Source organism: Dipodomys spectabilis, unplaced genomic scaffold (assembly GCF_019054845.1).
Source record: "Dipodomys spectabilis isolate Male_0828 unplaced genomic scaffold, ASM1905484v1 ptg000009l, whole genome shotgun sequence".
In the NCBI taxonomy this organism is placed as follows: Eukaryota; Metazoa; Chordata; class Mammalia; order Rodentia; family Heteromyidae; genus Dipodomys; species Dipodomys spectabilis.
The window spans coordinates 23621936-23644608 of record NW_024870686.1 but is presented as its reverse complement, the minus strand read 5'-3'; positions in this window follow the sequence as shown (position 1 = coordinate 23644608).

Below are 22673 nucleotides of genomic sequence, written 5' to 3'. Positions count from 1 at the left end.
ATTTAATTTTATTTTATTTGAGAACATACTGTCCAGAGGGGTTACAATTACATGGGCAGGATAATGCATACATTTCTTACCAAGCATTGCAGCCTCCTCCTGTGTTTACCCTTCACCTCCCTTCCCAGCCTCCCCCCTCCCCCCCACCCAATCCTTCCCCCCCCCCCCCACCGACATTGTAAAGCTCGTTTTTGACATGACATTTTGTACTTCTCATTGTTGCAACAGGTCCACCTGAATCCTTAAAGGACTTGTTTGTCCCCATCTCCTCCACAAGTTATACTGACATCAAATATAGTGAAAGCGGGGGTTACACTGTGGGGGAGGGACATACAAAGCAACAAAGAAATAATCTTATAAATGCGTTAGAAACACATGCATGAAAGAAAAAAACATTAAAATACATATTTAAGGGTTCGTTTTCCTAACATCACATTATCTGACCTTTTCCGCTTGACTCATACATATACTAGATATTGCAAATAAGGGAAACCATGGGACCTATGTTTCTTTGGGCCTGGCTTACTTCACGTAATATAATTTTTTCCAAGCCTTTCCTCTTATAAGATTCTTAATCCTATATTTGGATCTCTTGGGCCACATTCCCTTAATCATTGACCAATGGTCATTCAATATCTTCTAGGATGTAAATTCCCTCATGTATGCTGGGCAATCTGTTCATATAAGATCACCTTGTTAAGTGGCAAAATATTTCCCAAAGAAAAAAGGACTGTTGTTCCAATTTTAACCCCTTCCACCAGGATGACAGAGAAACTCTAGTTCTCTTTCCTCAGGTTTTTCCTTCCAAGAATTGGAAAGCAAGTATTTGCTTCAAGAATGATATTTTTGCCCAAATGTTTTTTTTTTTTTCCAGCAGGGATTTTTGTAGCTTGTTCACCAGAAGGTTTTAGGTCTCTTTACAGTCTTAAGTCATTTTCCCTTGGATATATTTGCATTAAACAATATTCTAGGTCTGAACACAAATTCTAACGTGTGATATGTCCAGTAATGAGAAATGTGGTCCTTACCGCTCAATAAAAAATTGAAGAATTTGTTTACATATATTATTAGCTTAGCTGTTTCACTGTGTTCAATTTTTTAGACTTTCTTTTTACCCAATTATGAGAAAAATCTGAAATTTACTTGTTGTTACAATATAACAACCTAAGCATATTCCTGGATATTCAATTTTCTTCCCAAGTCTTATCTGTCATGACCAGTTTGCAGGAATTCTCTGTTGGCTGTTGCTATAACAACATCCGAGACCAATGTATAAAAAATACATTTGTTTGGTTCACAGTTACAGAGGTTGAAATATCCAGGAGCTTGATGCTGGTGTATGAAGATGGCTTTCATGCTGAGCTAGTTTCAATAGAAGGTCAGGCAAGCTTAGGTGAGAAAAAGCGGAGAAATCAGGCCCAACTTGTTGTTTTTAACTGGACTTTATTCATGGTAAGAAACTTACTCCAAGGATATTACTCCACTAGTAATGGCAAACACCTCTTGACACCTCCTCATTGTGAACAGGAAGGTCTCGCCTCTTAGCACCTATACTTCCATCACGTGTCTTGGAAGAGCCCTTTAATTCATAGGAGTACTCGAAATGGTCCATTTCGCACAGGTAGAGGTAGGTTTATTGCTAGCAATTGAGGTGATAAATTTAATAGCACATCAGAATGATGCCTACCTGTGCCTTCTCTCTCTGACATGATAGAGGAAATGTGATATTGTCTACAATATGCTTAATAAGAACAGGCTAAGAATCTTTGATTAGCCAAGCTGTCTTTTGTTATTGGTATGATAGTAGCAAAATCAAATGTTCACTAGCCTTCAGGAGTGAACCTATTGGATGTTTGTAAAGTATTAATCTTTTTTAAAATAAAATGTGTTTGTTACTTGGATTGTTGGGTCCTTTCTGTGTAGATGAGTCAGAATGTGAGAACAAATGCATTGATCTAGTGAGCCTGGTTTTCTGTGCCTATTTTCTTGTGATCTTTGTCCTTTACCAAGTTTGAAATCCGGATGCATAATTTTCCTGCCAACAGTTACTATGCTTCTCATTTGTTTTCATTTCCTGTTGCCTTCAGAGTTCCACAGGGAGAAGATGCTTCATTTGAAATCTCTAAGATGTGTGGCTTTCCCAGGCTGGTTGTTCATTTAATTAAAAATATAGAAGAGAAGAATATAGAGAATATAGAAGAATAGGAGACTATAATTAAAACAAAACCTTTGCTAGGCATTGGTGGCTCATACTTCTAATCCTAGCTACTCAGGAGGCTGAGATCTGAGAACTGAGGTACAAAGCCAGACTGGGCAAGAAAGCCCATGAGACTCTTATTGCCAATTAACTACTGAAAAAAGAAGCTGGAAATGGCACTGTGGCTCAAAGTGGCCAAGCACTTTGAGCACAAAGGCTCAGGGTCAGTGCCTAAGCCCAGAGTTGAAGCCCCAGAACAGGCATAACAAAACACAAAACAGAATCTTTCTCCAAATCCAGAACATCTCTAGGAAATTAGTAGAAATAAGCTGTTTCATGATTGACTAAGCATTAAATCACAATGTGATTTAATGAAACATAGAAAGGAATTTCACCCCCACACATTTCTAAGAAGATGCAGCCAGTTACTTATCTGCTCTCAAGATACACAATCTTTAGTTTTAGAGTAAGAACAACTTACAGTGTATCTCTTCAAATGTAGTTCTTCCTAATTTTATAAAAACCAACAAGATTCCTGGTATTAGTCTTACTCACGAGTGGTAATAAACTTCCTATTGCAAATTGAAACAAAGTGCCCACAGAAGTTTAGCTGTTATACTCGCATTGTAACTGGAAGATACAGGTGTTTTCTCAGAATCTTTAAAAATATATAAAACATTTTTGAACTGGTTACTTTAAAGGTAAATAAACCATAATATTGTAATATGAATTCTAAATCCATTTTAAATGAATGACTATTTTATAAATCATAAGATTAGAATTAGAATATATATAGGGCTGGGAAGGTGGCTCAGGGGTAGAGGGCTTGCCTTGGATGCATGAGGCCCTGGGTTCAATTCCTCAGCACCACATAAGCAGAAAAAGCTGGAAGTGGCTCTGTGGCTCAAGTGGTAGAGCACTAGCCTTGAGCTGAAGAGCTGAGGGACAGTGCCCAGGCCCAGAGTTCAGGCACCATGACTGGCAAAAAACAAAAAAAGAATTAGAATATATACATATACATATATATATATATATATATATATATATATATATAAAATAAACATGTAGAGAATATGTCTACATTTGTATGTCCATGAGGCTTGAAGCAGATGTGGATTCCCACATACTTCAGATTGGAAAAACTGATCAGCATGGAGAACAAATGGAACCATAATATGTGATTAGGAGAAAGGAGAAAAGAACTCATAGAAAAGGATGGGTGAATCTACACACAGCCTGCTAACATTAAGAATAGAACAGGCATTTTGTGTCATAAGGAACAGAGGTCAAATGTGGAGTTATGTGGGACAGAAATTATGCTGGGAAGTTAATGGTTTAAATTTCTATGTACAGATTTGTTGTCATTGAAGAGAACCAGGACATTGCAATAATTTTGGAGATCTGTTATAAATTTGATCATATCTTAATGTTTTCTCTTCTGGTAGGGTTTTTATTTACTAGTCTTCTTCTCCTTTAATTGTAGCTAACTAAATTAACCACAGCATTTTGCTGCATAGAGGTCAAGGGTCTATGGCTCAATTTGTGGACATAGATTTGTGGCGCCTCCACGTAAAATCCATGGAATTCTAGAAACCAAGCCAAAGCAACCACCAGGAGTGTGAGCCAGTGATAAGTGAAACTAACTCCCCAGGCTTTTTTTGTGCTACTTGCCATTCAACAGCAACAATTGGATTTAAAGGGCCTTTATGGTTTTACAAGATCTGAACTCCATTTTAAAGAGATTATTTCCCCTACAAAGGTACTCTGAAGACCAAATTACAATCTCTTCAGCTGAAGAAATGCTGGAAAAAGCATTGTGCTAACTTACTCTTGCTACATAACTGTTAGGCTCAGTTATCCAAAAAAAGAAAGCAAGATAGTATCATTATAAAAATAAGTCCATATTTAGAACCATCAGAAACCATAATAAGTATAAAAATAACAGAAATGTATCATTATTTCTTATATGCAAGCAAATGCTTTTGTCTGGTTGAAGATACATTCTTGGTCTCCTGCTAGTTCTTTCTAAAATCCCCTAGTTTTTATTACTATTTTAACTTTAGAAATAGATCCTTTTTATAAATTCCCTAATCTTTTTCTGGCCTTCTGTAAACTTGAATACAAATGTACAAAACAAACACCCAACACTTTTGGAGTCACATAGCCTTGTCCCCATGCTCTGTGAACTTACCAACTCTGGGACCTTAAGAAAGTTACTCCGAGATTCCAATAATTCTGATAGCAAAGAAGATATTGATAGCTTCATGCATAGCCTTATGGTTTGATTACATGAAGTATAAATCACTTAACACCTTGCTTTAGAGTACCACAAACTTTCAAATAACGGTAGCTCTTGTTCTTTATCCTTCCCTTTTCTGTCTGTAATCACTCTATTTAGCAGGTCATTCCTAAAGTTGATCAATGGCCTGTAAATGCATCAACTATCTGATGATTTCAGCATCACTATGTGCATATCTCCAAACCATTTCTTTCCTAGAAGAATTTGTTTGAATGATAACTTTTTTATTTTTTGGGGGTCGGTCATGGGTCTTGAACTCTGGGCCTGGGCACTGTCCCTGAGCTCCTCAGCTCAAGGCTAGCACTCTACCACTTGAGCTACAGCATCATTTCTGGTTTTCTGAGTAGTTTATTGGAGATAAGAGTCTCACAGACTTTCCTTCCCCGGCTGGCTTTGAATCATGATCCTCAGATTTCAGCCTCCTGAGTAGCTAGGATTATAGGCATGAGCCACTGGCACCCAGCTGAATGATAACTTTTGAGTATCTCCTTTGAATCTCATGATGAAAGACACTGACTCTCTAGCTAAATAAACTGATGAGAAATACAGCTGAAAAACAGATCAAGTGGCAAGTGAAAGCACTTTGGGGACGAGAGACTGCTTTCAAATGAGAACAGGTTAAGCTATAATTAAGGCAGTGTTAAAGTGTAAACCAGGAATTTCCTTGTCAGTTCTTTGTGTGACTTTCTAATATAGAATGGCCCAAAGTTCTTAACTATACTTCCGTTCTCCTTTCCCTCCCTCTCCATGACAAAAAAAAAAAAAAAAAACAGAAAAGTTACATAATAGATTCTATTTGTTTAAAGAAATAAACAAATGAAGGCAACAATGAATAATATAAAATGTAATGAGTATAAATTTTGGTAGTAAATGTAAAAGTCCAAAATTCATGATATGGATCATGATAGTAGTCACATAATAGTAGAAAATTTAGTTGAGTTGTACTCCTTAAAACTCCATTTCTTTAACTATCTGATGGAAATACTGTCTATCCTGGTTTCTAAGAGCTTTAGCACATTTCTTAGGAGTGAATAGTCTGACTTCTGCCCCCTTTTACTATTACCACCCCTTAATTAGGAGTCTCCTCTAGAAAACTTGTTTATACCACTCAGTCAAATTCAGACTCTTTTATTTTCTTTAAGTGACTAGACACTTCAACCTGAATTCCAAAATGGACACAAAGCTGCTCTTTAGAAATGTGGGCTACTTCACCTTAAACTTTTTAGAATACTGGTTTCAATCATCTATCACTTCCTCTAGAAAAGTGGGGAAATAAACCTTACGCTATTTTACATTCAGTTTTTACACCTCTGACTTGTTTTTACCACTAATTAGCATATATATCTATTAATCAACAAATAAAAATGAATACTGTCAAGTTTATCCAATCCTCTAAATTATAGCTTGTTATTTTTTCTTTTTATTATTATCTTTAAGTAGTTGGGTTGGGGAGGTGGCTCAGTGCTTGCCTCATATGTATGAGGCCCTGGGTTCAATTCCTCAGTACCACATAAGCAGAAAAAGCTGGAGGTAGTGCTGTGGCTCAAGCGGTAGAGCGCTAGCCTTGAGCTGAAAAGCTGAGGGACATTCCCAGGCCCAGAGTTCAGGCCCCACAACTGACAAAAAAAAAAAAAAAAACTAGTTGTAAAAAGGAGTTTACATGTAACAAAGTAGTTCATGAATTGAATATATCTTGATCAATGTCACCCTTTTGGTACAATTAATTTTGTATGATGAGCTTATAATTTATTTCTATAATTTGGCTTTTTAAAAGACTAATCCTTATCTTTCATCATATTTTTATAGGTTTAACCTCCATAAAATTTTGTATTATTAACAAATTTTTCTAAAAACAAAGTTGATTTTCTCAAAATAGATGTTTCCTCTGATGAAATTTTCTGTCTTATTTGACAAAATAATATTCTGGAATAAATTACTCCTAATCTTTTATTACGCCTAAACATCTTTTTCCTCTTCTTATCAGTTTCATAGTTTGAAATGTTTTTTTTTTATTGCTGTTTATGATACTTGTGTAGGTAGTTTATTGCATCAGTGAACTGAAACAGGGAAGCCAGAAAGGAACTTTGTTCCTTCATTCCTAAATGCTCCTTTGGACGTTATCTCTCAGATTGTTTTCTTCTATAGGAGCATGAAGGGAACACAATCATTTTCAACCTTTCTCAGAAATTAATGAAACTGTCATTTTTCAGAGGTTTGGAAGTGCAAACCAATCTACAACTGTCAGTCTTGTGTTACATTTATATCTCATTTTTCCTAGCTGAGTCTTGCTTCACAAATACCTTGCCTAGGAAGGAAAGCAATACTGGATTTATTTCAGCATTTCCTTTTCTTTTTATTCTGCTTTGTTCTCCTACTATCCAGCCATGGTAGGGTTTGGGGATGGGGGTTACAGCAGGAAGTTAAAGGACTGAGACTTCTCAATGACTGAGGGGTTTCTCTCATGTTGGAACCTTCCATTTTGGCATATTCCAAATGCTGGTTACTTCTCCTGTGGCTTCTTTGAAGTACTGCTATTGAGAATTTCCTTTGGAAGTCAGGTAGTTCTTGAATTTACCTGGGGATTTGATCCTCAAAATTATATGTGAATGGTATTACTGCAGTGGATATTTAATTTGAATGTGGCGTGTTTAAGAAGTGAGGCCTTTTGAAAGTGATGAGGTTTTATAAAAGTACAAGGGACACCCCCATGTTTAAATTCTGGTGGCTTTTTAAGAAGCACAGAGACCAGAGGTAGATGTAGGTGCTCCCTCACCCTGATAGGATAGCTAATGCTGTCTCAGAACTATCAGCAAGGAGGCCTTCCCCTGATCTGAGCCAATGTCTTTGAGCCACATTAAGCTGTGAGCTTTCCTGCTTCACACTTTTAATTATAGGAATGGAAAAAGAGCCTAAGGGATTTGCCCCAAATTCTCTTTGCTCCAGACAACATTTGAGCCTTCTCTTCCCAGTCTCTGTGGGAGGTTAGACTCCTAGCTTAAAAAAAACAAAAACAAACAAACAAACAAAAAAATCTAGGCCCTGCTTAGTCACGTTTATACTGACTGATCCTGAGTGATGTTCCCCTGGTCTCTACTAACTTATCTTCTCCCTTCTCCTGTACTCTCTCTCTAAAATGTTTATTTACCTCTGTATAAAATGGAGCAGAGTGTTCCCTGAACTACTCTCTAAGGCCAAAGTTATTAATTAGAGTCTGTCCTTATCATTTTAGTATTCGTGTGTGTGTGTGTGTGTGTGTGTGTGTACTGGGGTTGAGAATGGGAAGGGAAACTTGGATTTAATTCCTTTCTAAAGAAGTCTACTGACTTTGAAATTTTAACTCTTTTTCATATATGTTTAGGATAACTCACCAAGTGTCCATGGGATTTATTTTTGTCATCGCATTAGCAGGTTCCACATAAATGTTGGAATTTATCTTTAGATGATGTAAATTCTTTTTTTTAATTTTATTTTCTTGTAAAGATGCTGTACAGAGAGGTTACAGTTACTAGATTATTAATTTCTTAAAATCTCTTATTTTATGTTGTAGGAGTTAAGCATAAGACACCAAAAGTGTGCTTCATGTGAATTTAAATTTTTTATACCATTTATGACAGAAATATCCTGGAACTAATTTTTTTTTTTTAGTTTAATTTTATTTTATTTGTGAACATACTGTACAGAGGGGTTACAATTACATGGGCAGGATAATGCGTACATTTCTTACCAAGCATTGCAGCCTCCTCCTTTGGTTTACCCTTCACATCCCTTCCCAGCCTCCCCCCTCCCCCCCAATCCCAATCCTTCCCTCCCTTCCCCCCCACCCCCCGGAACTAATTTTTAATGGGTAGTACATGAATTCCAATTTATTGGAAATCTTACTATGCTAAAAGGATTAAGCATATTATACAAAGTATTTTGTTAGAGATTAGTATAAAAATTACAGTGGAATGCTGCTTTTATGCCAGCCTTGTTGTTTTTCTTTCATTTCTTTTTACTGTTGAAGATCACCCTTTTCCATTAATGTTATCATATTTATGTGACTATCTCATTATTTAGTTAATATAAAAATACTATGTTTTCTGTAAAATCTGTAATTATAACTGAGATCAAAACTCTCATTCACATGGACAATATAATCATATCACTTCAAAAGTGATTTTTCATGACTCTGAAAATAGATTTACTTAACAGATTTTATTATAGAAAATTGAAAAGTGTAAGATGAAGAAATTAAAATCACCAAGAATTCAAAAAGCAAGGATAGTTTAAATTTTCTCTAAATCCTCTAGATTTTACATTCATAGAAAATATTTTGAATCTATGAATGAGATCTTCGTATAATCCTTGTATAATTCGTATAATTACTCTGCTTTTAATTTAATAACTTAATTTTACATTAATTTTAATTTAATAGTTTAGTATTAATGTTTATTAATTGTGAATATTGCAAATACAGTGTAGTAGCTGGAAAAAAAACTAGGATATGATTATAACATCATGAATTTTATCAGGCCTCTAGAATTCAGAATTTGCATGGATCCCAATAGTCATTACAATAAATGTCTCAATATTTTTCTTTATATGCAAATCAATGTATAGAGCCTATATTATTACCTTAGGATATAATCCTATATAGATTGTATCAAGGATCAAGGCATGGTAGGGGGAAAACAAAGGAGGAGGCAACAATGCTCAATAGGAAATGTACTCATTACCTTGCTCATGTAACTGCAACTCCTCTGGACATCATTTTTACAATAAAAAACATACAAAAAAAGAATGCAAAAATTTTGAATATTTTGTGAATATCGAAAAATATTGTCAATTTATTATCTAGATTCCATCAACAATTGGCAGGTGTTACAAAACCCTACTAGAACTAAGTATTGCTTCTTAAATTTTTAATAATTTCGCTCTCGAAGACAGTATCTTATTATTTGTATTTTCACTTCTATGTTGAGTGTATCTTTTACTTGGCTTCTATTTTTTTTTTTTTGCACATGGAAGTCTCAGTCACTTAAAATATTTAATCTGAGGCATCGTCAAAGTGAATCTTCTCTAGCAAGTTTAATTTGCTACTAACCAGGATGGTGGAACCCAGGATGTCTCTGGAACCATCTGACCCAAAGCTTGTCGACTATGATGAATGTTCTAGAATGGTGTGGTTCTCTTATCATTTATTTTGTGTGCAGGAGGCACCTTTACTACTTTCTAAATACAATTATGCTCTACTCTCCGTCCGCTCCCTGTGTAGGCCTTCCTGTGAGTGTTCACGCTTCCACCCCAGTGACGCCAGGTCCTCCTCGTAGCAGCAGCTGAACTCAGCTTGTGGTTTTTCCACCACTTGTAGGACCAGCTGTATCCCATCTCCCGTCATGGACTTGGAAGCATTCAGTAGGCAGCTGCTCTGCAGAAATGGGATGTCTGGTGCAAGGGGTCCTCCACGGGCTCACAGGCTCTGCCATTGGCTGAGCGGCAGCCTCGCCTCTTCCTCCTGTGTCTGAGCTTCATGAGGCTCCATGCCTCCAGATTTTGATCATCTTAACTTCCCCATCTCAAGTAACCACCTGGTTATTTCATGTATTTATCAGTCCCCCGTGATAGCTTTGTATTCCCTTGGGCTAACTCCAAGCCCAACACTCTAACAGTAGACTGAAGGATAGATGGGAAAGAATAATTTTGATCAGGACCATGGTGTGTAACTTCTACCTCTCTCCATTATGCCCTTTTTGGCCCAACTATATTCGAGCATCAATTCACTGTATTGAAGAACTGGACCAAATTCATTGAATTAGACAATGCTTTCTACTCTAGGATGGGATTTTTCCAGTCACAGAACACTGAGAAGCTTTACCATTGCTGGGTAAAGTAATGTTTCGCATTGACATTTGACAGCAGCTACTATCCATTAACGGAATAACAGGAAATAGAGCGCACAGAGCACTCCTGAGGGAGCTGTTGCCTGCAAAGTGTTCATTACCTATTTGTCACTGTAGGAAGGGGGTGCAAAAACCTTCACAAACCTGCTGGGCAGAGAGAGACAGAAACAACTTTAAAAGCAAGATCAAAAAGTAGTATAGAATGAACTACTTCATAAAAGAAAAATAGCAAGTGAGATATAAACATTAAAAATGAATTATCAATATACGCTATTGTAGCCCAGCTTTGCTTCTGAGAAAGGAAGGATTGTTGCAAAATGTGGCATTCTGGGTTGTTTTATTTTGCTCTGTTGTTGACTGGGATTCAGGGGCAGAGCATGGATTTAGAGTGTGAGATTGTAGCTGCAATTATCTTTTCAGATTTAAATCCATGCTAGTAGCAACAATAGAACATAATCTACAATGCCAGTATTTTTTTCCCTTTTTCTGACTTTTGTTTTTACATTTGAATCAATTCAGGCAGTTGCTCACATTTTCTTTATTTTATAAGAAGGCCATGTTTAGGAGTTTTCACAAGTTTGCAGATGGAGAAAAACAGAAAAGAATGTAAAAATTTTATATATATATATATATATAATCTTATACATACATATATGTAGTGCCTCCTCTTTGCCCATCATTCTTTGAGATATTTACTTTTTTGTGGAATACTATAAATCCAATACACCAATGATTATCTTTTCTTTGTTTTTTTCTTTTGCAGTCAGTGGTTTCCACATTTTTTTTATTATTGAGAGAGGAGACAAGACAAGACAAAATTAGTCATTTTATCAGGATGAACAGCAACTCAGACTCCTTCAAAGATCAAACAGCAACTCCTCTTTCCATAACATATAATATTCTTTTAAAATATTTCTCAGTGATTCCTACCTTGTAATGTTTGTGTGTCAAAAACTAGCATTGAATTTGTAGATAGCCTTGGGAAGTATTGCCATTTTCACAATGTTGAACTTTCAAATCCAGGAGCATGGGAGGTTTTGCCACTTTCTAAGTTCTGCTTTGATTTCCTTTTTCAAGTTTTTAACGTTTTCATCATAGAAGTCCTTCACTTCTTTGGTTAAGTTAATTCCTAGGTATTTTATTTTTTGTGGGGCTAATATGAATGGAGTTGCTTTCCTGATTTCAACCATGCTTTTCTCATTGTTGGCATACAGAAAATCCATTGATTTTTGAGGGTTAATTTTATACCCTGCTACTTTGCCAAAGTTTTGAATCAGCTTGAGTAATTTGGAAGTGGAGTCCGTGGGATTCTTTAAATACAAAATTATGTCTTCTGCAAAGAGGGAGAGTTTTACTTCATCTTTCCCTATGGGATTGCATGAAATTGCAGAGCTTCTGCAGAGCAAAGGACAGAGCTAGCAAGATCAATAGAAAGCCCATGGAATGGGAGAAGATCTTCACTAGCCATACAATGGACAAGGGTCTCATATCTAAAATATATCTGGAACTCAAAAAATTAAATCCCCCAATAACAAATCCTCAAAGAAACAACTGCCCAATAAATAAGTGAGCTAAAGACTTAAAGAGAAACTTCTCAAAGAGGAAATAAGAATGGCCAATAGATACATGAAGAAATGCTCAACCTCTCGAACCATAAAAGAAATGTAAATCAAAACAACATTGAGATACCACCTCACCCCAGTTAGAATGGCTATAATCAAGAACTCTAATAACAACAGATGCTGGAGGGGATGTGGCCAGAAGGGAAGTTTACTGCATTGCTAGTGGGAGTGTACACTTGTTCAACCACTTTGGAAAGCAGATTGAGGTTCCTCAAAAGACTCCACATAGATTTCCCCTATGACCCAGCAATCCCACTTTTGGCATTTGCCCAAATGATCACAGACAAGGCTATACTAAGGCTACAAGCACAACTGTTTATTGCAGCATTATTTACCATAGTTAAGAGATGGAACCAACCCAGATGCCCCTTAGTAGATGAATGGGTCAAAAAAATGTGGCAAATATATACAATGGAATTCAATTGCCTCCATCAGAAAGAATGACATTGTCCCATTTGTTAGGAAATGGAAAGACTTGGAAATAATTGTATTAAATGAAGTAAGCCAGGCCCAAAGAAACATAAATCCCATGGTTTCCCTTATTTGCAATAACTAGTAAATGTGTAGGACAAGCAGAAAAGGCCAAAAGCTATGTAAATATAACTATATAAGATAATGTTAAGCAAAATGAACCCTAGGATAGGGACCCAACTATCTTTTTTCTTTCTTGCTATTGTTTCCAACGTATTTATAATGTACTGTGTGATTTTTTTTTTGTTGCTTTGTATGTTTCTCCCTCTAAACCGCTATTTTCACTGTTTTTGATGTCGGTGCCCTGAACCTTTTATATACACTTCTCTAATTTGGGGAGGGGAAGGGAAAAAACAAAATGCTTAAATAGGGATACAGGTTGACCCATTGTAACAATGAGATGTACAAAACACTACATTGAAAATGAACTTTACAGAGGGGTTACAGTTACATGAGTATATGAGCAAGGTAATGAGTACATTTCCTATCAAGCATTGTTACCTCCTCCTTTGTTTTAGGGGAACATTATTTCTAAGGAGAATTTGAGTCAAACTTCAAACTAATTTTGCACAATAAATATGTGTGATGTTAAAGCACTCATTGTACCCATTATCAGATTTTTTTTCCCCCATGTCAAGATCATGCATTAAGATTATGTATTTACTTTGCTAATAAATATTCTTACTTTTCAAAAAAATAAAAAGAAAACAAACTTTACAACCTGGGCGGGGGGGGGGGGGTGGCGAGCAAGGTGGGGATACTTGTGGAGGGGGGAGGGAACGGATGGTAGGGGGAAAACAGAGGAGGAGGCAACAATGCTTAATAGGAAATGTACTCATTACCTTGTTAATGTAACTGTAACCCCTCTGTACAACATTTTTACAATAAAAATGATACAAAAATTAGCATGAATGATACAATTATTTTTACAATAATTATATAGCACAGTTTTTTGTCAGATATTTCTTAACAGATTTTAAAGTATGGATTACTGGTTTCTTGGTAAAGTACACAGAAAGAAGGGACACTATTGCTATATTTGATTAGTTAGTGTCTAGACCTTCCAAGACTGGAGAACAGAATATAGTAGTACATGCCTGTAATATTAGGCAGGTAGATTCCTCAGTTGATGGTTAGGCTTCATAGCAAGACTTTGTACTAAAAAAAAGAGAGAAAAGAAATTCTAAACAAGTTTTGGAAATGCCCTATATCATGGCAGCCTGTCTGAAGTAAGAGAGTGGTGTTATGTGGGTCAAAAATGTGTAAATACAAGAATTGGAACATCTAATTTAAACTGGTTATTTATCCAAAACACATCAATAAAGGAACTACTTTATATATATATATATATATATATATATATATATATATATATATATATATATATATATATATATATATATAGTTGGTTCTAGGCCTTGAGCTCAGGGCCTGGTGCTTTCTGTAAACCTCTTTATGCTCAAGGTTAGTGCTCTACCACTTGAGCCACAGCACCACTTCTAGTTTTCTGGCAGTTAATTGGAGATAAGGGTCTTAATGTCCAAGCTGGCATTGATTCTTCATCCTCAAATCTCAGCCTCCTGAGTAGTTAGGATTACAAGTATGAGCCACCGGCTCCTGGCCCTATACAATCTTCTATGATTTATTAATCTTAAATGATATTATGTGCCATTTAATTGTATCTAGTCTATAAGAACAGAATATTAGGTACACTTTTCTCTATTTCGTTACCTATTTATAGTAAAACAACAAATTTAAAAATTATTAAAAATCATTGAAATTCCAGAAAATAACCTACTGTTTTCTTCTTATTACCTTAAGACTATATTCATTAACAACTTAGTTACAATTTTGGGGAAATACAATTTTCCTAGTTACCAATTACCAAGTTACTATTGAATGAATATTTTATATAAATCTCACTTTAATAACAACATCCCTGTATCCTTCATAGTGTTTAATTTTTATCCTTCATAGGTTTTATTTTTATTTATTTATTTTGTTAGAAAGTTCATGGACAGAGGGGTTACAGTTACATATGTTGGGAAATGAGTAATTTTTTTTGTGAACACTGTCACCTCTTCCTTCATTTTCTCCCAGTTTTCCCCACCCAACAACAGTAAAGATTTTTGTATTGTTTATGTTCTACAATTTAAACTGTTTATTTTTAAAAACAAGACTTTTCAAATACAAGATCATGTCATCTGCAAAGAGGGAGAGTTTTACTTCTTCTTTCCCTATTTGGATCCCCTTTATGTTTGCATCTTGTCTTATTGCTATAGCTAGGCATTCTAATACTAGATTGAAGAGCAGTGGAGAGAGTGGGCGTCCTTGTCTTGTTCCTGAGTTTAGAGGAAATGGCTTTAGTTTTTTTTTTTACCATTAAGTATAATACTGGCTGTAGGTTTGTCATATACAGCCTTGATTGTATTGAAGAAGGTTCCATGGATTCCTAGTGTTGGATCTTGTCAAATGCTTTTTCTGCATCTATTGAGATAACCATGTGTTTCTTATCCTTGCTCTTGTTGATGTGATGAATTATGTTAATTGATTTGGATATATTGAACCAGTTTTGCATCCCTGAAATGAATCCTATTTGATCGTGGTGCATGATTTTTTGGATGAATTGTTGAAGTCGATTGGCCAAATTTTTGTTGAGAAGTTTTGCATCAATGTTCATCAAAGAAATGGTTCTCTTTAGTTCTCTATAGTTCTCTTTCTTTGATGAGTCTTTGCCTGGTTTTGGAATGAGGGTTATTATAGCTTCATAGAATGAATTTGGTAGTGAACTTCCTTTTTCAATTTCATTGAAGAGTTGGAGGAGTATTGGTGTGAGTTCTGCTTTGAAGGCCTTGTAGAATTCCACTAAAACCATCTGGTCCTGGGCTTTTCTTAGATGAGAGGTCTCTTATTGCTGCTTCTATTTCAATGCTTGATATGGGCCTGTTAAGATGGTTTAACTCATCTTGATTTACTTTCAGCATGTTGATATTTGCTAGGAAAAGGTCCATTTCTGCCAAGTTCTCAAACTTATTAGCATAAAGGTTTGAGAAGTATTCCCTTATAATGTTCTGAATCTTGGTTGTTTCTGTGATGATGTTTCCATTCTCAACTCTGAGTTTATTTATTTGGGTGTGTACTCTTCTTTTTCTGATAAGATATGCTAAGGGTCTGTCTATTTTGTTCATTTTTTTCTAAGAACCAACTCTTTGTTATGTTGATTCATTCTATGGTTTTTTGGATTCTAATTCATTTAATTCGGATTTAATTTTAATTATTTCTTTTTGTCTACTGGATTGGGATTTATCAAGGAGGCTCAACTGTCTCATTAAATTGTTGGTTTCAAATCCCTCCAATATGTTGATGTAGGAACTCAGAGCTATAAACTTGCCTCTGAGTACTGCCTTTGCTGTGTCCCAGAGGAGCTGGTAGTTTGTGTGCTCATTTTTGTTGAATATCATGAACACTTGAATTTCGTTTCTTAGCTCTTCCATGACCCACTGGTGGTTCAACAGTGTGTTGTTCAGCCTCCATGTGTTACAGGACTTTCTTTGGTGGCTTTTGGTGTTGAGTTCTAATTTTATTCCCTTGTGGTCTGAGAGAATGCAAGGTATAACTTCAATGTTTCTGAATTTGGACAAGTTTGCTTTGTGACCTAAAATGTGTTCTATTATGGAAAATGTTCCATGTGCTGCTGAGAAGAACATGTATTCTGATGCTTCTGGGTAAAATATTCGGTAGATATATTAAATCTGTTAAATCTGGTTGATCTATGCAGTTGTTTAGGTCTGCAGTTTCTCTGTTGAGTTTTTGCCAAGTTGATCTATCTAGTGGGGATAGTGGTGTGTTAAAGACCCCGACAATTAATGTCTTTGGAGCTATATGAGATTTGAGAGAAAGTAGTGTTTCTTGGATAAATTTGGGTGCTCTGTTCTTTGGTGAATAGAGATTTAGAATTGTAATATCCTCCTGAAGGAGAGATCCCTCAATTCATATGTAGCGACCTTCTTTATCTCTTCTAACTAATTTTAATTTGAAGTCTATTTTATCTGATATTAGTATTGTAACTCCTGCCTGTTTATGGAGGCCATTGCTTGGTAGGTTTTGTTTCAGCCTTCATATTCAAAATGTGTTTGTTTTTACGGGCAAGATGTGACTCCTGCAGGCAGCAGATAGAAGGGTCTTGTTTTTTAATCCAACTAGACAGTCTATGTCACTTAATTGGAGAGTTAAGCCCGTTAATGTTAAGAGATAGGACTGAGAGGTATTTGGGAGTTCCTGCCATTTTATCCACCTTCTTGAGGGCTGCGGCAACTGAATTCTTCCTATGGTTCTTGGATTCTCAGTTTGGGTGTGGTTTCTTAGCCTTTATTGTGGTCTTGTTGGTTTTCTAAATGTAAGACATCTTTAAGTATCTTTTGTAGGGTTGGTTTGGTGGAGATATATTGTTTCAATTTTTCTTTGCTATGCTTAGTTCTCCTTGGCACAGGCCCATATTTTCTTAATAGAGACTCAGAAACACAACAAATCAAAGAAAGTTTGGACAAATGGGATTGCCTGAAATTGCGGAGCTTCTGCATGGCAAAGGACATAGCTCACAAGATCAATAGAAAGCCCATGGATTGGGAGAAGATCTTCACTAGCCATACAACAAACAAGGGTCTCACATCTAAAATATACCTGGAACTTAAAAAATTAAATCCCCCCAAAACAAATCTTCAAAGGAACAACTGCCCAATAAATATGTGAGCTAAAGACTTAAAGAGAAACTTCTCTGAAGAGGAAAGAAGGATGGCCAATAGACACATGAAGAAATGCTCAACCTCTCTAGCCATAAAAGAAATGCAAATTAAAACAACATTGAGATACCACCTCACCCCAGTTAGAGTGGCTAGAATCAAGAACTCTAATAACAACAGATGCTGGAGGGGATGTGGACAGAAGGGAACCTTACTGCATTGTTGGTGGGAGTGTAAACTTGTTCAACCACTTTGGAAAGCAGTATGGATGTTCCTCAAAAGACTCCACATAGATCTCCCCTATGACCAGCTATCCCACTTTTGGGCATTTACCCAAATGATCACAAACAAGACCACACTAAAGCTACCAGCACGACTATGTTTATTGCAGCATTATTTACCATAGCTAAGATGTGGAACCAACCCAGATGCCCTTTAGTAGATGAATGGATCAAGAAAATGTGGTATGTATATATATATGTATGGAATTCTATGCCTCCATCAGAAAGAATGACATTGCCACATTTGTTAGGAAATGGAAAGACTTAGAAAAAAACTATATTAAGTAAAGTAAGCCAGGCCCAAAGAAACATAGGTCCCATGGTTTCCCTTATTTGCAACAACTAGTATATATCTGAGTCAAGCAGAAAAGGTCAGATAAGTTGATGTTAGGGGGATGAACCCCAAGATAAGTATTCAAATGTTTTTTTCCTTTCATGCAATTGTTTCTATCATATATATAAGATGATTTCTATGATGCTTTGTATGTCCCTCCTCCACAGTATAACCCATACTTTCACTGTACTTGATGTTGGTATAATTTGTGGAGGGGAAGGGAAAAAAACAAATCATTTAACTAGGGATACAGGTGGACCCATTGCAACAATGAGATGTACAAGTTGTGATGCTGAAAAACAAACCTAACAACTTTGGTGGGGATGGGGGAAGGATCGGGTCCGGGGAGGGGAGAAGTATGGAAAGCGATGGGAAGGGGAAACAAAGGAGGAGGCAACAATGCTTGATAAGAAATGTACTCCTTATCTTGCCCATGTAATGTAACTCCTCTGTACGGTATTCTCACAATAAAAAAAAATAGAAATCATCATGAAGCTACTGATGTGCTGAGAGAAACTCACATGATAGTAGTGATGGTAGGAAATAGTTGGAAGCTGTGTAAGAAGAGATTTGTAAAGGTCTGAGAATGTAGCTAATTACAATACTTCTTGGGTTCTAATCCTGACACATTAAAATAATAACATAATAATAAAATAATAAAAAAGAGTCAGGAGTCACTCTTCCTGCTAATGTTTCTTTTGCATTAATCTCACAGAGAAATAGAAGTAGAAAATGCCAGCCAAATTTATGCATAAAATTGTTATTGACATTAGTGAAAACTATACTAAGTGGCTAAAAGTAAAGAAACAGTTATATTAATTACAGGATGTTTTTGACACTGAATGTTTTTCATTTATTGAGGGTCTTTCAATGAAATGGATAGTTTTATTTATTGAAAACAGGATGTAAATGCAAATAAAGTAGGTAGATGAGCTAATGAAAAAAGCAAGACTCTTTTATATTATATATAATTATTCTATGAACGCTTTTGTTCATGCAGTGTGAACTTAGTTTTTGTTTGCTATCAGGATAATAAGATGAAAGAACTTAAATGGGCATGCAGTCTGCAGCTTCAACTCATTAAAGCAGTAATCATATTAACTAGTATAAATTAGCTATAGTTGCTAATGTATTCTTCAGTGAAGCTGCTGTTTTCTTTAATGCATGCCTCAAAGAATGATGGGAAAGCAGCAGGAGGCACTTCAGGTGATTACCAGACTCCAGTTTCCAAGTCTGTAAAATTTCCATTTTGCCAAGTGGAGGATCCTGGGTAAATATGGTAATTGACCACTGTGGAAAGGAAAACATGGCAGTGGTAGGTTGTGAAACCCACGGATGTTTTGGGGCAAGATGTTAGTAATTTGGTATAGTAGGAAGAAAAATGTTAACACACAAATGAAGAAATTCCAGGGAAGGTAAAGAGAGCCTGAGGTAAGATAAACACATTCTATGAGCATTTTCTTCAGAATCTTGGATTTCACGACCTCTGTGGTGTTAAGGGAGTAAAAGGAAGAAAAGGAAAGGGTATAATATTAGTTGAACTTTAATACCTCTAACAGCTATTTAAGCATTGAAGGTATGGAAAGCAAATGTTTGTCTAGGCCTAAGGAAAATTAATTTTTATCCAGTAGGGCCATTTGAAACTACTTCAGAATAGTCTAGGATTACCAAAACCTGTTTTTGCCAATTTGTCATCAGTTCAACTTGAATCAAACTTCCAAAATGTTATTTGGTCAGCTTCAACTCTAAATTAAATATGCACATATAAATTCATGTAACCTCAATCTGGTCTTATTGACCGTATACAGATGGCTTACATAGATTTCTTGTAACCATATTCTAGTAATTCACTCTATGGTAAAGGTAATTTGAACTTGTGGACTAGATTTTTCCCAAGAGGGTTTCCATGGATATTTGAAAATAAACTTAGATGTACCCGCAAAAATAGGATATTATTAGAATGCTCTTCCAGATCCTCTCTTGACTCTTTTCAAAACAAAAATTGAAACTTAGTTTGACCTCTTGTACTGTGGTGTTTGCCATGTATTCCAAAAGTAAATTACATTATTATCACAAATAAAGCTTTCAATAAAACAGCCTCCATGGAAAACTGATTTTGAATGGGGCATTCCAGAGTTTTGTGTTATCTTTAGGATCTCAATCAGATTAAAATGAGTTTTCCTAGGGTGTTTGGTACTCAAATTACCAATTTTTATATTTGTTTTTATTTAATTTTATAATTTTTGTGCCAACCAAATTAGTATTATTAAATATAATGCTAAATAATATCATTTTGTTACCTAAATAGAGTTTGACTAGAATGTTTTTCTATTGAGAAAAACCAGCTTAAGAATATTCTATCACCTGCAGCTGATACCTGGAGAAAGACTGTTTGGGATCTGCCTAACCTACGACTTTGGTTGCAGGACATTCTTTTGTAGGACATAGATTTATAAATCATAATCTGCCTGACATGGAAAAGCAGGGCAAAGTCCCCTGATGTACCATATGGACCCAACTTTTAACTGCCAGAGATACCATAAATTACAGGAGTAAACAGCCTAGGAAAAATTTGGTCTTTTTACAGAGAAATCAAAGATTTGATTTCAGGTACTTAAGGAAAAAAGGAGGGAATGAAGTAAGGAGGCCAGGTCTGGTCAGTGCCATATGGTGGATGGCAGGGTCTGGCATCTTGTCTTCATGCTCGGGGAAGGAAGTGCCCCTGCCCATCACTGAGTGTCTGGACCCCTGGAGGCAGGGACAGGCACTTGGCTGATAGGTTACTGAATCTGTCAGTCCAGTGCCTGGGACTGGGAATTCCCTGAGGATCTGCCCTTGCCAAACTATTTAGGGCTGGACCAGCCTAGCCCCGAAGACTCCTTGCCACGTGTGTCTCCATGATCGTGTCCTGTGTCCTGTCTCCTGGCTCGTCTCCAGTCATCATGGAGTCCTAATTAGCTCTCCATTGGAGCTGAATTGGCTTGTTGGTATTGTTCTTGTTATCTCTTTCCTCTTTAGCATGTTTCCTAGCTGTGTTATGTACATTTGCATGCTACAGGCCTTTGTAACAACTGGTGGCCTGCAGCCTGTTAACTGTATAATAAAGACTCCAATATTCTATATCTAAAAAAAGAATATTTAATCAGCTGATGATTCAGACAGGACATTTTAAGCCCAATCCAATGGACTTTTGAAAATTTTAATTTGCTTCATCTAGGAGAAACCCTGTATTGATTTAGCATGGAGGTTAACTTAGTTTTAATCTTCTCCTTGTTTTCTGTGCAATTGTACTGTGTAGATTGTCCCTGCATCTCAGAAAACAATCTGTCCCTGCTCCTGTACAAAGGGTGTAAACAGAGCTGACTTTCCAGGGCTTTGCTGCTCCATTGATGACAATTCACAAACAAAAGGTAGGATTTATGGCTAATAGGTTATATGGTCTTCTTCCCTTCCTCCTCCTCCTCCTCCTCCTCCTCCTCCTCCTCCTCCTCCTCCTCCTCCTCCTCCTCCTCCTCCTCCTCCTCCTCCTCCTCCTCCTCCTCCTCCTCCTCCTCCTCCTCCTCCTCCTCCTCCTCCTCCTCCTCCTCCTCCTCCTCCTCCTCCTCCTCCTCCTCCTCCTCCTCCTCCTCCTCCTCCTCCTCCTCCCCCTCCCCCTCCCCCTCCCCCTCCCCCTCCCCCTCCCCCTCCCCCTCCCCCTCCCCCTCCCCCTCCCCCTCCCCCTCCCCCTCCCCCTCCCCCTCCCCCTCCCCCTCCCCCTCCCCCCCCACCCCCCCTCCTCCTCCTCCCCCTCCCCCTCCCCCTCCCCCTCCCCCTCCCCCTCCCCCTCCCCCTCCCCCTCCCCCTCCCCCCCCACCCCCCCTCCTCCTCCTCCCCCTCCCCCTCCTCCCCCTCCTCTTCCCCTCCCCTCCTCCCCCTCCTCCCCCTCCTCCCCCCTCCCCCTCCCCCTCCCCCTCCTTCTTCTTTGTTTAGCCAATGAATGACAAAATTATGAACAAGGGTATAGTTTTAAAACAGACATGGAAGAAGCGTTGATAATTTTTTAAAAATTCTTGTTGCTTTCCCAGATACATTGAGTAATATCCTTATTAGATATTTTAGGTAACAGTTTCTATAATCATTTAATGTATAGACACTGGATAACAGTAGCTAATATAATAACAATAATGTTTCTTATTTTAGGCCATCTGTTTCATATCAAGCAGTATCAATTAAGTAAAGCATCTAAATCTAGGTAGACAACATTATTATTCCATTTTATGGAGGTGGTGACTGGGTCTTAGCTCAAAGAAATGTAAGTAATTTGTTCAAGGTCACACAGAGGCTAAGTAGCAGGAAAGGTATGCAATCAATATAGACAGGCTATAACCCAACATGCACTGGTGATCACTACTCTTTAGTCACAGAGATTTTTAAACAGCCTGAATTTTTCTAGTGGTGGCTTCCAAGAACTTAAAACTGTGGGGCTTGACTTAGAAGGGGTAGCTCAATGTTTTAAACAGAAAGTTGTGCACTTCTCAAGATATTATTATTCATGAGAATATGTTAGAAGCCTGGTGCCAAGAGATAATGAAGCAGCAAGTATGTGTGGAAGGAGCCCTGAAGTAAAGGCATGCTCTTTGTTCTACCCTTTCACAGTGGACTGGTGCTGTTTAGCAATCTTTGCTAAATACCAGGCATTGTACTAAGCACTTTTGATGATAATCTATTATTTAATCAACATCATTTTCCCTTTATAGATTAGACAGCATAGGAGAGACTTAAAGGATTATTCCGTTTGCCAACTCTTACACAATAGGAACCCACATCTGTTTTAAGTTCAGAACTTGTGTTTTAATTGTACCAAACTTTTCT